The 13,795-nt window shown below is 40.1% G+C and overlaps 1 long non-coding RNA gene across 1 annotated transcript in view; it reads right to left on the minus strand.

The window, feature by feature from the left end:
* LOC121961985 overlaps positions 1-13,795 on the minus strand; it is a 110,203-nt gene that overhangs the window by 41,673 nt on the left and 54,735 nt on the right. The gene's annotated exons all lie outside the window — the stretch shown is intronic.

The raw sequence follows: 13,795 nt of genomic DNA on the forward strand, positions 1-13,795 counted from the left end.
AAGATAGAAAAGAAACAGGAGGTCTGAAAAAAAGAGAGAGAAACAGATGAGAGAAAGTGAAAAGAAAGAGAGGTCGTAATGAGCCAAACAGGGCTCGCAGGCTCAGCTGTGCTTCGGTTTGTGCTGCTGGCAAACACACCGACGTGACCAAAACCGAGCGTTCCTCCTACTATCCCCCCACCTCCCAGCACACACACACACACACACACACACACATGCACACACACACACACACACACACACCACCCCGAAAATACATCCTCTCCCTCCCATTGAGCTCTGAGGGGGAGATATTTGCGGGGAGTGCCTGGTTTGAAAACAATGTACGTTCCACTTCGCTCCCCCGTCCCCGCTCTGAGACAAACAAGACTGTGGTCCCTTCCCCAGAGACTCGTGTGTGTGTGTGTGTGTGTGTGTGTGTGTGTGTGTGTGTGTGTGTGTGAGTGACCTCTGAAACTTTTCCACAATAATCAAAAGATGCAATCAAAGATGGAATGAGAAGCAAAGACGGAGAGAGAGACAGAAGTTTCTGACTCGATGTTTCACAGTAGAAAAACAGAAACGCTTTCATGCCAAATCTGTGTTGCTGCAGTGAGATGCCGATCAGCGCAGACGCATCTTCAAACAATATTAGTCGTGACAGTTCAACTTTCCGAGGGTAACAATTAGCGTTAAGGTCCCTGAAGGCCACATTAGCTATTTGAACAGAATATGATTTGATTTGTGCAGGGTGGAAACACGCTTTGTCAGATATGCACTTTTAAAGATTTCTTAGCAAAGCAACTTTGAAGAACTGCAAACTTCCTCTCAGTGTCCCTTAAAATATGTTCCTATTGTATATTGGTACTAAATTATTACAGTTTTCATAATAAACCACATTTAAGTTCCAAACTGTGTTAACTCACAGGAAAGTCGTCCAACATCAACCAAAATGAGCAACGCTCTCTCAGATACATGGTCACATGGTGCCGTCTTTAATCTCAGTGCACATTTGATACGGTTTATCTGCATAAGGCATTGATACTCAACTTATGGCCCGCAAGCCAAATCTGGCACTCGATAGGGTGCCAGACGGCTCCCCCAAAATTAAAATCATGTGATTCAAACTGAGAATCGTTTTTGTACTTTTAGTGCACATGATGTGCCAGAGTGCATAAAACAGCATCAAAATAAGTGTCAGTAGAAGATTCACACCCCCCACAGAGGTCATAGCACCTCATCGGGACATTTGAGCATTTGTCTCTACTTAGCCTAGCCTACTCTGCTACATAATGTCCTAAAAAAAATCCCAGAAACATCCAAAAATTCTAAAAAAAAAAAGTCCTGAAATCATGAAAGTATACTATAATTCTAGAAATGTTCTAAATTCATAGAAACATCTTAAAATTTGAGTAATGTCCCCAAAATCCTAGAAATATTCCAAAAAGTGTCCTAAAATCAGAGAAATGTTCTTAAATCCTAGAAACATCATAAAATCTTGGAAACATCATAAAACCCTCAAAGTCATAAAATCGTTGAAATGTCCTAAAATCCAAGAAGCGTCCTAAAATCTTAGAAAGGTCCAGTTTGGCTCTTAGACCAGGACAGGTGGGTCTATCAGAGGTTTGTTTTTGCTGAATTGCTGCAACTGGAATTGGGATTGATTGAGAGTGGAAATTCAAAATAGAGTAACCGTTTTAGTAGAAATGAGGAGAGCTGGACGACTGGGTCGTGATTCTGTGGTTTCGGCACTTCAAGCGTTCCTTTTTAACATTTATCTCTTCGCTTATGCAGCTTTCTGAAACAAGAACACTTTGTGCAGCTGATGAACTGAAGACTTCTTCTTGACGTCTGACTGCCATCAAACCAGCTCCAGGTGCAGACTAAACTGAGCTTTTGACCAATCGTTGCTGCAGAGGTGAGCTCCAGCGCTCCGCAGAGAAAACGCCAGCGTGATCCGTCACTCTTAAGGTGCCTTCAGACGAGGTGCTTTTAACAGGCGCCAGCTTGTTGCCGTCCAGATCCAGTGGCTCGTTTCCAGTTTCCTTTGAACCGCTGCGCATCCCTGTGAGTGATGTGACCTGATGTGGAGCCGAGTGTCATCCACTTGGAGACTTGGCCATGGGCGTAGCCGATGTGAGGTGAAGGAAACATTGAGATTTCCACTGAGGTTGTATAAGTCCAAATACATACATCAGACTTGTTTTGGAACCTCACTTCTTTTTCCACAAACTACTTGCGAAGGAGGCAAGAGACAGAAGAAGAAACAGTGTCTGACTGTCATCTCACGGATGATCACAACAGTAGAGCGCTGTAACTTTCACGTCTGTGTCCATGGAGATTTGGACGTCTTCAGCGCAAACAGAAGAAGCTGGGCGTCAACAGTTGGGACCACGTCTGAGGACACCTCAAGAAGACTGAGGCTTGAGCGTTGAAACGAAGCAAACAAAAATGTTTTCAAGGTCTCTTGGAGATAAGACAAATCTTCAGTAAATAACAGTGGAAAAACACTGGCTTAGAGGGACTTAAGGTGGATTTTGGGGTTTTAACTGTGATAAATCTTGAACTGCTTCAGCATGAAGTACAGAAATTGTAAGGTGACAAAACCCTCTTGCAAGAAAATTTTGTCACTGTACATTTTTTGCAAATGGCAAACAGGAGACGTTACATTTCCAAACTCGTATCATATTAATGTTTCTTCAGTGACGTGTTGTTGTTCTTGCAGCGGGGATAATGCCACAAAAAAGTATTCTTTTTTAAAGAGACATTGCTGTGTTTGATTTGCATTTTTAGCCCCCAACATAGATGTTTTTTAGGGAACAGCCACTGTTTTCTCTTTGGCTTTTTTAGCCTCTGAACATTGGTGTTTTTTAGGTACCCTTGGATCTTTTTCCAGGCTTTTCAGCCCGAAATGTGATAGTTTTGTTGCTGTTTTTCCAGCAAGAATAATACCAGGAAAAGTGTTTGTTTTTTTTATCAAGACATTGCTGTGTTTTTTGGGCTTTTACAGCCTCCAAACGTGCATGTTTTTAGCAACTCTTAAGTCTTTTTTCCAGCTTTTTAACCTTCACACATCTGTTTTTAGGGACCTTACATGATAACGTACAAATGTAACATTTCTGTTGTTTGCAGAAATGTACAATGCAAACATTCCTTCCAGTTGTGTTGTGTCACCAGTTGGTCCCAGTCTAAAGTTCGGGATCGCTCGATGTCAGTTTTAAACAGTATCTGTTGCTTTAGTGATGTGACGTTATTGAATCACTGGTTGCTGCTGATGCCACACTGTTGTGGCTTCTGGCTGAGTCTGTTTATAATTTGTAGAGTGGAGCAGTGTTTGCTCGAGGTTACTGTTGTCCTCCGAGCCAATAAAGAAACGAAAGTTATTGAAACAACAGAAGAACAGAATGACAGAGACGGAGAAAATGAAAGTGTCAACGAGGGTATGACCTGAGAGCTGGAAGCTGTGAGCTCTGAGCAAACCCTGACGATGCAAGTTTCCAATTTACACTAATTATTACAAGATGAGAGAGAGAGGGGTTTGTGTGTGTGTGTGAGACACAGAGGAAGCGTGTTAAATGCTTAAGGAGGCTGATGACACTTTTGTTAGAACAGAGGCCCGGACTGAACCAAAACAAAACAGAGAGAGGCCAAAAGATGGAAAGACTGAATCAAACTGTTGCAAAATCAAACTGTTGAAAAAATTCCTAAAGACCAGGATCGGATCCAGGTACTAAAACTGGCTAAATCTGGTTAAAAAAGACACTACATATCACAACTGTTTCTAAAATATTAGTCGATATATTTTAGCATGCAGAGAGGACATTCTAGTACATAACGTAAAAGTTTAAAAACCTGTTTTTTTAATGGAAATCAGCCCAGTTTTAGGCCCTGCTGACATGTATATGTTCTTTTTAAATGTCTATTTGGTTGCTTGGTTGCTCTGTGACTTACATGCCTGCACTATTCTTCTAATAAAGATTTTAATCTATTTATTGTGTTTTTGGAGAGCTGCCCTCTTCTTCAAAGTTTTTCAAATTTAAGACGATAAAATAATAAATAAATATTACAAACAGGAACTGATGAGCTAATAAGGTGCATTTGCACAAATATTAATGTCTAAAAAACATGAAACAAGAGAAAAGAGGCTGAACGAAGAAACACAATCAATATGAGGATGGATGATGATTTTGATGAAAAATGAATGTCCCCTGGGAATATTGATGCCACAGGCCTCTTTTCTCTTTCTCATTATATTGTTTTTGGTTTTTTTTTTGTCAATGGAAACAGTATGCTGTTATTTAGACAGTCGACCGCGTCCCAGCATGTATCAGTGTGTGTTTGTGTGCTATTTTCACAGGGATACTAACAGGATTTAGCTGAGCCATTCAGCTAATTATCGTCCGTCTCCAAACGCACGCACGTACGCACGCACGCACGTACGCACGCACACACACACACACACACACACACACACACACACACACACACACACACACACACACACACCACACACACACCAACCTCCAATCAGCATTCCAACATTCGATCCCCTCCACCTGACAGCTTCCAGCTCCTTGTCCGGGAAACGACCCTCACACACACACACACACACACACACACACACACACACACACACGCACACACACATACACACGCGCATGCACATGCACGCGCCCCACACATGCACACACACACACGCACGCACACACACACACACGCACGCACACACAGGAGCCGAGACGTTCCCGGCTATTTTCCTAGACCTGCATTCTGCGCCCATTCCCAATTATCCTAACTACTCTGAAAAACACACAAGAGGAGCACGCGTGAATACACACGTGCAGGGAGACACACACATACAAATGTATGCACACATACATACATTTACACACGTCCAAATACACACGAACGCACTCGCACGGTGCTGGAAGCCTCTCGCAGTCCATGCTGGAGCTTGGGTGGACATTCGGTTTGTGTCCAAAAGCAAATGAACATAACTGACACAATTAAAATGTCAACAAACACTCACAATGAGCCTTTTATAAATCACAGCGTGAGAGAGAAAGACGGAAAGAAAGGAGAGAAAAAATACAGAGAAAGTTGGAGAATTAGTCAAAACTAGAACTATCGTCTTGTGGTTGTTTGCCTCACACCAGTCAAGCTACACACAGTTTTTTTCCCCAATTCTGGTGAACTCTGGTAAAAGACTGTATTTAAGGACCGGCAATGAATCTCTACTTCATCCCGCTGTACAAAATCGAAGCCAAAATATCCTGGATACAGGTGGTGCCATCTTTTGCTGGTGACGTCATTTGGAGCCAGAGTCTGTGCGGTAGCGATTGTGGCCTGTGTTTGTGGTATCGGGCTTCTGCTCTCACATTTGCTTGTTAGCTTGGTCAGTTTTGTTTTATCTCTTCAAATATGTATTTACTTTATTACTTACATTTCATTTAAAGAAAGCAAAAACACTGAGGGTGAGGTAAACAGCTCAAAACAGAGAATATAAAAGAGGCTGTGACTGACTACCGTGTTGCCAACTGGCGAACAAGCCCTTAAATCTGAGAAAAAACCAAAGTGATTAGGTGGGCAGATGATCAAAAATGAAGTGGAGAGACACCCACAGAGGCTGATCAAAGATGAGACATTTGGTCAGAGAATAAAGGACTGTAAAAACAGTCACAGAAATCACAAAAAACACATGGAAATGTGATCAAGAGGATCAAGAGGAGGAAAAGATAGAGAGTGCTTCCATCCAAGCATTTCCATGAATTTATCAATGCTCCCAATTAAAAAAAACTTTTTTTTTTTTTTTGTCTTCATGGACGCATTAATGTTTTTCTGCCTGATTTATATGGAAACATGTTTTGAAGAAGATTAAATTAAAGGCCCGAGAGTTTGATTAATCAGAGGCAAACATCTTGAAGTAAGTAAAACGGCCGCTGTGTCGTCCTAAACAAACAGTGCGCCTGGTGATGGAGAGTCCTAACAGGGATGACACGCTGGACATGTTACTCAGAGCGGCGTGGAGGATGGAGAAGAAATTACACCCTTAATATAGACAGAAATCCATTTGTGGTCTTTGCATGATCGAACCAACAAATGCTCCACTGCAAGACAAATCAAATGTGGCTTTGGAAATGTCTGAAAGGTCTCTAAAATATGTCTCTACAACTTCCCTCAAGTGTAAAACCCCGTTTCTTTGCTTTTATGTTTAGATGAAGTGGCTGGCCAATATGCAAAGTATCCGTCTTTAACCCTCTGAAACCTGAGCACATTGGCTGAGGAGAATAAAATGAGCAACTTAACAAGAAATGGCCTGAAAATTGGCAAGAAATTTTTTAAAAAAGTTATAAGACAATTACTTAAAATTAAAAAAGAATAAATAAATTATTATTAATGATAATAACAAAATAAATAAATAATATTAAATAATAAATAAATAATAATAATAAATAATAAAAGGAAAAGAGACAAGGAAATGACCTTAAGAAAGTAGGGGAAAAAAAACATCATTACACAGCCTGTAATCTGCAACATAATTTTAAATATGGAATTACAGGAAATATAAATTTTTTTTTTTTTTTTTAATTTTATACCTTTTACTTTAACAATTTCTCGTATTTTCAAAATAAATCAAACTAATTTTCTCAGATTCCAGAAGTTTCAGTGCTTGACTAAGGTGTCTCAGCACAACAAAACTGAATGGGTTTTAAAGGGGTTAAGAAGGTTTCCAGATTGAATGGGGGAGGCTTTTATTTTGAAATAGCTCATTAGGTCTATTTGTGTGATGCAGGTGATGGAATTCAAACAACAAGAGAAAGTGGACTTATTTATTTATCCTTGGTTCACGCTGGACAGAGAACAGGTCACTGGTTAATGTACACACACACACACACACACACACACACACACACACTCTCATACTGTATGTGCATACATTTAGAGGCAGCAGCGTATCAGAAGGAAACCGCTGAGACTTCTCCTGCTGGCTTTCAGCCCCAAAGTCACACAAGATAATAAATTCGTTTAGAGAGACAATGCTCCCACTGTGCTCTGCAGGACGAACAATCTCACTGAGACGGTGTGTTTGTGTGTTACAGAGAGAGAGAATGACTTCTGTGTGTGGATATTTACGTGTAAATTTGTGTTACAAAACACAGAAGAGTATGAGCGAATCTTTGTTAAACTTTAACGCTTCCTCTTCTGACCAGATTACAGCATCATTTAAAGCTTAAATAAAAACAGGTACTTGCATGCACTTCATAGAGGCGCCGGTGTTTTCCATACATACAATAATCTTATTTCACTTTAGGCTTTTCTAGCATTTAGGACATCCCAAGGATTTAGGGGCATTCCTAAAATTTCAGAACTTTTTTAGAATGTTTCTTGGATTTAAGAACTTTGCAAGGATTTTTAGATGTTTTTCAGCTATAAGGACGTTTCTGAGATTTAAGGACATTTTTCAGATTTTAGGACATTTCTAGGATTTTTTTTTTTTTAGGACGTTTCTAGGATTTTAGGATATTTCTGGGATTTTAAAATGTTGCTGGGATTTTAAGACTTTTCTCAGAATTTTAAGATGTTTCTCAGATTTTTGAACGTTTCAAGAATTTAAAAAAGTCTCTAGGATTTTGGGACTTTTCTAGAATTTCAGGGCATCTCAGACATTTCTCTGACGTACGTTTCTAAGATTTTAGGACATTAGGGTCTGAGCTCGGACCTCTGCTTGGGTTGTGGGGGATCCTCCACTGGCACTTTTTTTTTAAATAAAAAAAGCTCTATTTTGATGCTGTTTTATGTACTCTGACACCTTATGTATACTAAAGGTAAAAAAACAAAAATAATTTCCAGATTTGTCCCTCAGGCCTTTTATGGAGTAACACAACTCTGCATACTGCTGCCAGGTATGTTTTCCTCCCTAAATATTCCCACCCGAGTGGGGAAACCCTCGTCTGCCACTGCAGGCGTGTCCACGAAGTGTGCCGAAAGGGTCTGGCTGCGACAGACTAATCAGGTTTGTGTTCACAGTAAAATGATCCGTGTTTTTGATTGATGACTGTTTTCACTCTTCACGCTGACCATGCCCTCAGCTACACCTACAGACCTGGTATGTAGACGCAAAGCAAAGTGGTTTGGGAACTCTGTTCGTTATCAGTTTAAGAAACACACTCAGTAATTTATTTCACCTTCATTTGAACCTGACAGTACCACAAAGTATTAGTAAGTGTGATGAATAAAGACTTCAGCTCCCAAGAATGCCTTCATAAAACACTTGAGCACTTTTACGCCATTTCTACGATTGTAGGAAACTTCCTGGATTTCACAAAATTTCTAAGATTTTAGGACATTTTTAGAAATTTTAGAAGGTTTCTAAGATTTCAGGATGTTTCTAGGATTAAAGGACATTTCAAGGATTTTAGGTCATTTTTAGGATTTTAGGACATTTCTAGAATTTCAGGACATCAGGGGCTTAGCCATGACCTCTGTCGGGGGGGTAGGGGATCCTCCATTGGCTTTTTTAATATATAATAATTCCCAGTAAAAAATAATTCCCAAGTATCATTTTACGAAGCAGTGCAGTCATACTTTAAACAAGTAAGAACTCTGTCACGAGAGACTCATCCTAGCTTGATGACTCATCAAACTACTTATCAAGTAAACAAACTTTGGAAGCTATCGGCTGTGCTTTGAGAGATACAAACATAGAAAGAAGCCAAACTCTGGTCGCCTAAAGAGAGCCTGAGCCCTGCTGCTCAGCCAATCGCTGTCAGTAACAGGGGTGATATCAGGTCACACAGGTTGAGGATATTAAAAAGGCTGAACATGACAATCTATCTTGCATCAGTGCAGAAAAAACATTTTGCAATAAACAACCTCCATCAGTCTCCATGTGCACAATTCTTAATTAACTTTATCCCCGGCATCATCTCATTCTTCGTAATCAACCAAACAAAACCACTCGCAGCTTTGAATCGACCGCCTTTAAATCACACTGAAAGGTCAGAAAACACTCGACTACTGGATGCATGTTCGATACATGAGGTAATCTTTTCCTCCACCAAACCCTAGTCAGTTGCAAAACAGTTGCGCCACGGTACAGTGAGAACAGGAGCTCTCGTTTCCTTGCAAACACTCAGAGACTAAAAGCTGCACAAACACACAGAAACAGGGTCACACCGAGGTCACAGAGTCAACGCTTGATCACGCCGTCGTCGGATTCAACTGCTGCGTTTAATCAAAGCGCGTTGCAACGTAAGTAATTAATTAAGATGAAATTTGGAACGGGGAATGTTCTCAAATATTCCTTTTCTGCTTTGTCGTTTTTTTCTGTCCTTGACTGTAGCATCTTTCAACATCCCCGTCCTCCAGAGACTGGACTCCCACTCCTTCGCTTCACTCCCTCTGTCTCCTTCCCTCCTTCTCATCATCTTTCATCCAGATGCCATGTTGTTGATGAATTCAATCAAAAGCTCATTTGTCACTGTCTGGAAAACACACACCAACAATAGGAGCATCATGTGCTCCGACACATTGAGAAAACAATCGCTGGATGCTTTTGTGTGTGTGTGTTTGAGCTCCGACGTCCTGAAAAAACCTTTTGTCACGCACCTAAATCGGTGGAGTTTGAACGGGAACTCAGAAGTAAACACGGTTGTTCCTGTTACATTTGTGATATATAACACACTTTCCATCTCTGCCTCCGGTGACTTGGATTCCCCGCTCGGCTCGGGAGGACAGCCAAAGGTTACCAGATGCTAAATAACACAATGCAAAGTTATATAACAGTTTACCAGATATGAGTCAGTTCATATTAACATCATGCAAATTTATATTCTAACTCTACAAAGTTTATTCATGCAGCCGTGGCACAAAGAGCGTCCTGTAACTCATTATTGACGTCTTGCATCAGCTTCTTCTTTGAGTGTAAACGTCTCAAACTCTTTGGAGGGTTTTCTTAAATCCGCCAAGTCACCCAAGTGGTCCAGTTTCGAACTGTAAAACGCAAAAGTGAATCTATTTATGAGTTATGAGGTTTTACAACTGGAATATGACTTTGAGTTTGAGTTAAAATGCTTCCCAGTCCATTGTTGGCTGATGGCAGCACTTCCACCCAAACCCTTTAGACTCTGTTCACATCACAAGTCATCACATGTAGCTGCTCTGCACGACTTTAACGTATACATATTACACCCCAGGTATCCTTCTGTGGCTGCTGCTGGCGCTCAGGGATGCCGCTGCTGTGACGTCGACGTCAGGACGTCAACAAAAGTGTTGCCAGGGTCGGTTAGCATTAGGCACAAGGGCTCATGGTCAGGTGTAGAAAAAAAACCCCACGATATTCAGATGGAAACTGAACATTGTACTCCCTCATGGTAGTCCGAGGTTTGTTGGACCCATCCACCGCCGCTCTTGACCTTTAGGGACCTTTGTGCTCTTTAAATTATGTCGTTATCACCAGCGTCAAAGCAAGCATCAAATCATGCAGGCGTGACAGTTTCCGTCCTACCACACTCTCAACTGACGTGGACTGTCCACCATCGGGCCATTCGACAACGTATCATAACACATAACAAAAACGAGATGGATTCAAGGTCACGGTGACCTTGACCTTTACACACCGAAATCTAATACATTCATCCGTCCACTCGAACATTTGTGCCAAATTTAAAGAAATTCCCACAAGGTGTTTTTGAGATATTGCTTTCAAAAGAGTGAGATGAATGTAGGGTCACTATGACCTTGACTTTTGAATACCGAAATGTGAGTCCACTGGAACATTTGTGCCAAATTTGAAGAAATTTCTCTCATGTACTCTTGAGACACGTTTTCACAACAATGAGACGAATGTTATATCGTGATATCGCTTTCAAAAGAGTGAGATGAATGTAGGGTCACTGTGACCTTGACCTTTGGACATCAAATTCTAATCATTTCATTCCTAAAGCCAAGTGAACATTTACTCCAAATTTAAAGAAATTCTCTCTAAGTGTTCTTGAGATATCGCAAGATGAGACAGACATGGTCACAGTGATCCTGACCTTTGACCTATGACCTCCAAAATCTATTTAGCTAGTCATTGAGTCTAAGTGAATGCTTGTGCTAAATTTCAAGAAATTTCCTCACAGCGTTCTCAAGCTACCGGGTTCACAATAAAACAAAAACATAATGCCATGACTATCGATGAGGTATAACAAATAAATATATTTGCGTTGTTGCTAAGAGACAGAAGATAAAACCATGTCCTTTCTTTCTCATGTGTGCTACGTTGCAACAATGTGACTCATTAATCAAGCCTCTGCTGGTTTTGACATTCAACTGAAATTAATATAGTATTTTGCCTCCTGGATCGCAGTGGTTTTCAGCTTTATGTTGGGTAAGAGAACCATTCTCCTCAGCATCAGCCAGAACCAAAAAAGAGCCCAAAGTAAAACCTCACCAGTTTGCTCCCGACACACATGAACGAGGATCCAACAGAACGAAAACCCGTTCTTATCATTATCGTTTCACCAAGACAAAAAAAAGATGGCGTTCAGAGCGTTTGAGAGTAGCTGCAGGATGTAACAAAGCCTTATTTCTGTAGGAGATGGGGACGATATGGAAGAGACAGAGAAGGCGATCCAGGTGTTTTTAATTCCGACTGCTGAGAAAACGAAGAGAAAAATGAAAGAAAGACGATTAAAGATAGAAAAAAAATCCCTCACAGAAGATTTTTCTGGTTTTGTATTTTTCAAATTATCATTCTGTGGTCTGACAGTGGGTGTGTGTGCACATGTCAGTGTTTAAATGTGTGTATGCATTCTGCATAATGCAATCTGTGTTTAAGTGACAAAAGGGCCCCTCGCTGTGTGTGTGTGTGTGTGTGTGTGTGTGTGTGTGTGTGTGTGTGTGATTGTTTGGCCCTATGTGTGAATATATTGTGCTGTTTTGTGAGTGTGTGTGTGAGTTAAGTGCTCATGTGGGTTCAGCGTGTAATATGTGTGCAAGTATGTGTGAAAAATATCATAAACTGAGGCCTCGCTCTGTGTGTGTGTGTGTGTGTGTGTGTGTGTGTGTGTGTGTGTGTGTGTACAGATGGATTAGGGATGTTGACTATGTGTTATAAGTGTCACGGCTGTGCTAAGAGATGTTTTATCACACTGACACTCAACTACGACATTTAGCAAAGACAACCTACATCCCATACAGTGCGCGCACGCACGCACACACACACACACAATGTTGCTGCTCTTATATGTTGAGGGATTTTACACAATATTTCAAATTTCTGGAAAGCAACGTGAGTGTTCCTCAGCTTATATCAACAGATAATGTTTCCATTTTGTGTGAACAGCCGAGACTTACTGATGTTCTTGGTCCTCTGAAGAGTCCCCCACATGTTTAATATCTGCGTCAGTGGGACCCAGCTGGGTCCAGATTTCTCCGTAATCATTAGTTAAAGGTCCGAACTTAAGAGGAATTAACGCACATTCAATTTGATTTGACAAAATGTTAACTAATGTTAGAATAAAGTGCAATTTGTTAAAACCAGGGGAGTTTATAGGATTTTAAGACATTTGGGGGGTTTGCCCAAAACTCTGCAGAAAAAGAAAATCACTAAAGAGTTTTTTTAAAAAGAAAAAAAAGGTCTTGATTGGAAGGCAAATTTGGTGATGTGCTGAATTTTTTTCTTTACATTTTTTTGGCTTTTTTTTTCATTTTTGGGTGATTTTTATTTTTTTAATCTTTTTCTCTGTTATCTGTGTTATCTAAATGTATTTGTTTGGAATTGTCTTAGTTTGATATTAAATTTTGAAATTTATTGATTAACATTTTGAAAAGCTGAAAATAATTTTAGTTTTCAATGTTCACAAAATCAGATGAAAAATTCAGAATTTAAAATTTTAGATTCAGGTTGCGGAAATCTAATTTAAAAAAAAACAATTTAATTTTCAAAATTCATTCAGATCCAAAGTGCAAAGTGCAAACTCTTTCTATCTTAATTTGTGAACACTAAAAAATATATTCAAATCCAGCTTTTGAAACTGGAAATCAAGAAATTCTATATTTTAATACAAACAAGTTGAAATCGGCAAAAATAAATTCAGATGCATAATTTTCAAAATAAAATACTGCATTGCTAATATACTTTTGTCTCCCATTTGTTGTCGTTTTTTGTCTGTGACAGTGAAACTGTTTAATGTAAAGCTGGCATGAAGTTTAATGACTAACACACAATAACTTCTCTGTTTAGTCTTTGAAAGAAAGAAATAGTAAATTTCCCAAAATGCTGAACTCCGTCTTTAAGAGGCTCCTGTGTGGATGAGGTGATCTATACACACACCTAAACATTTTGCACAGTGTCACAAACTCACGATGCAGCTCAGTTTATCTCTCTGAGTCGTTCACATACACACACTGATGAAGCACATGACCTTAGCAACGGTCACCGAGTGTCGAGACACAACAACGTCCAAAACAGGCTGATGTCATTCTATAGAAAAAGGAACACACACACACACACACACACACACACATTTCATTAACAGTTGTGTGCAGACATTAGCGTTGTCAGGCTCGGGAGCTAACAGCACTGCAGTGACAATACAAGTCATTAATCATAAAACACGAGCAGTGAGTGAACAGAAACGCTGACGTGAAGAACTGCTCTGATTGTTTTGGGTGATTATTATTGTTTTAGCTCAGGGACGCTCAACTTTGTTTGGGGGCCACTTTTGCAAACTGACAGGAGCCCAGGGGCCACTTGCAGTCCCAAACATGTTTCTGGATTTTAGGACATTTAGGAATTGAGTATGTTCCCAGGATTTCAGGAAATTTC

Source organism: Plectropomus leopardus, chromosome 23 (assembly GCF_008729295.1).
Source record: "Plectropomus leopardus isolate mb chromosome 23, YSFRI_Pleo_2.0, whole genome shotgun sequence".
Taxonomy (NCBI): domain Eukaryota; kingdom Metazoa; phylum Chordata; class Actinopteri; order Perciformes; family Serranidae; genus Plectropomus; species Plectropomus leopardus.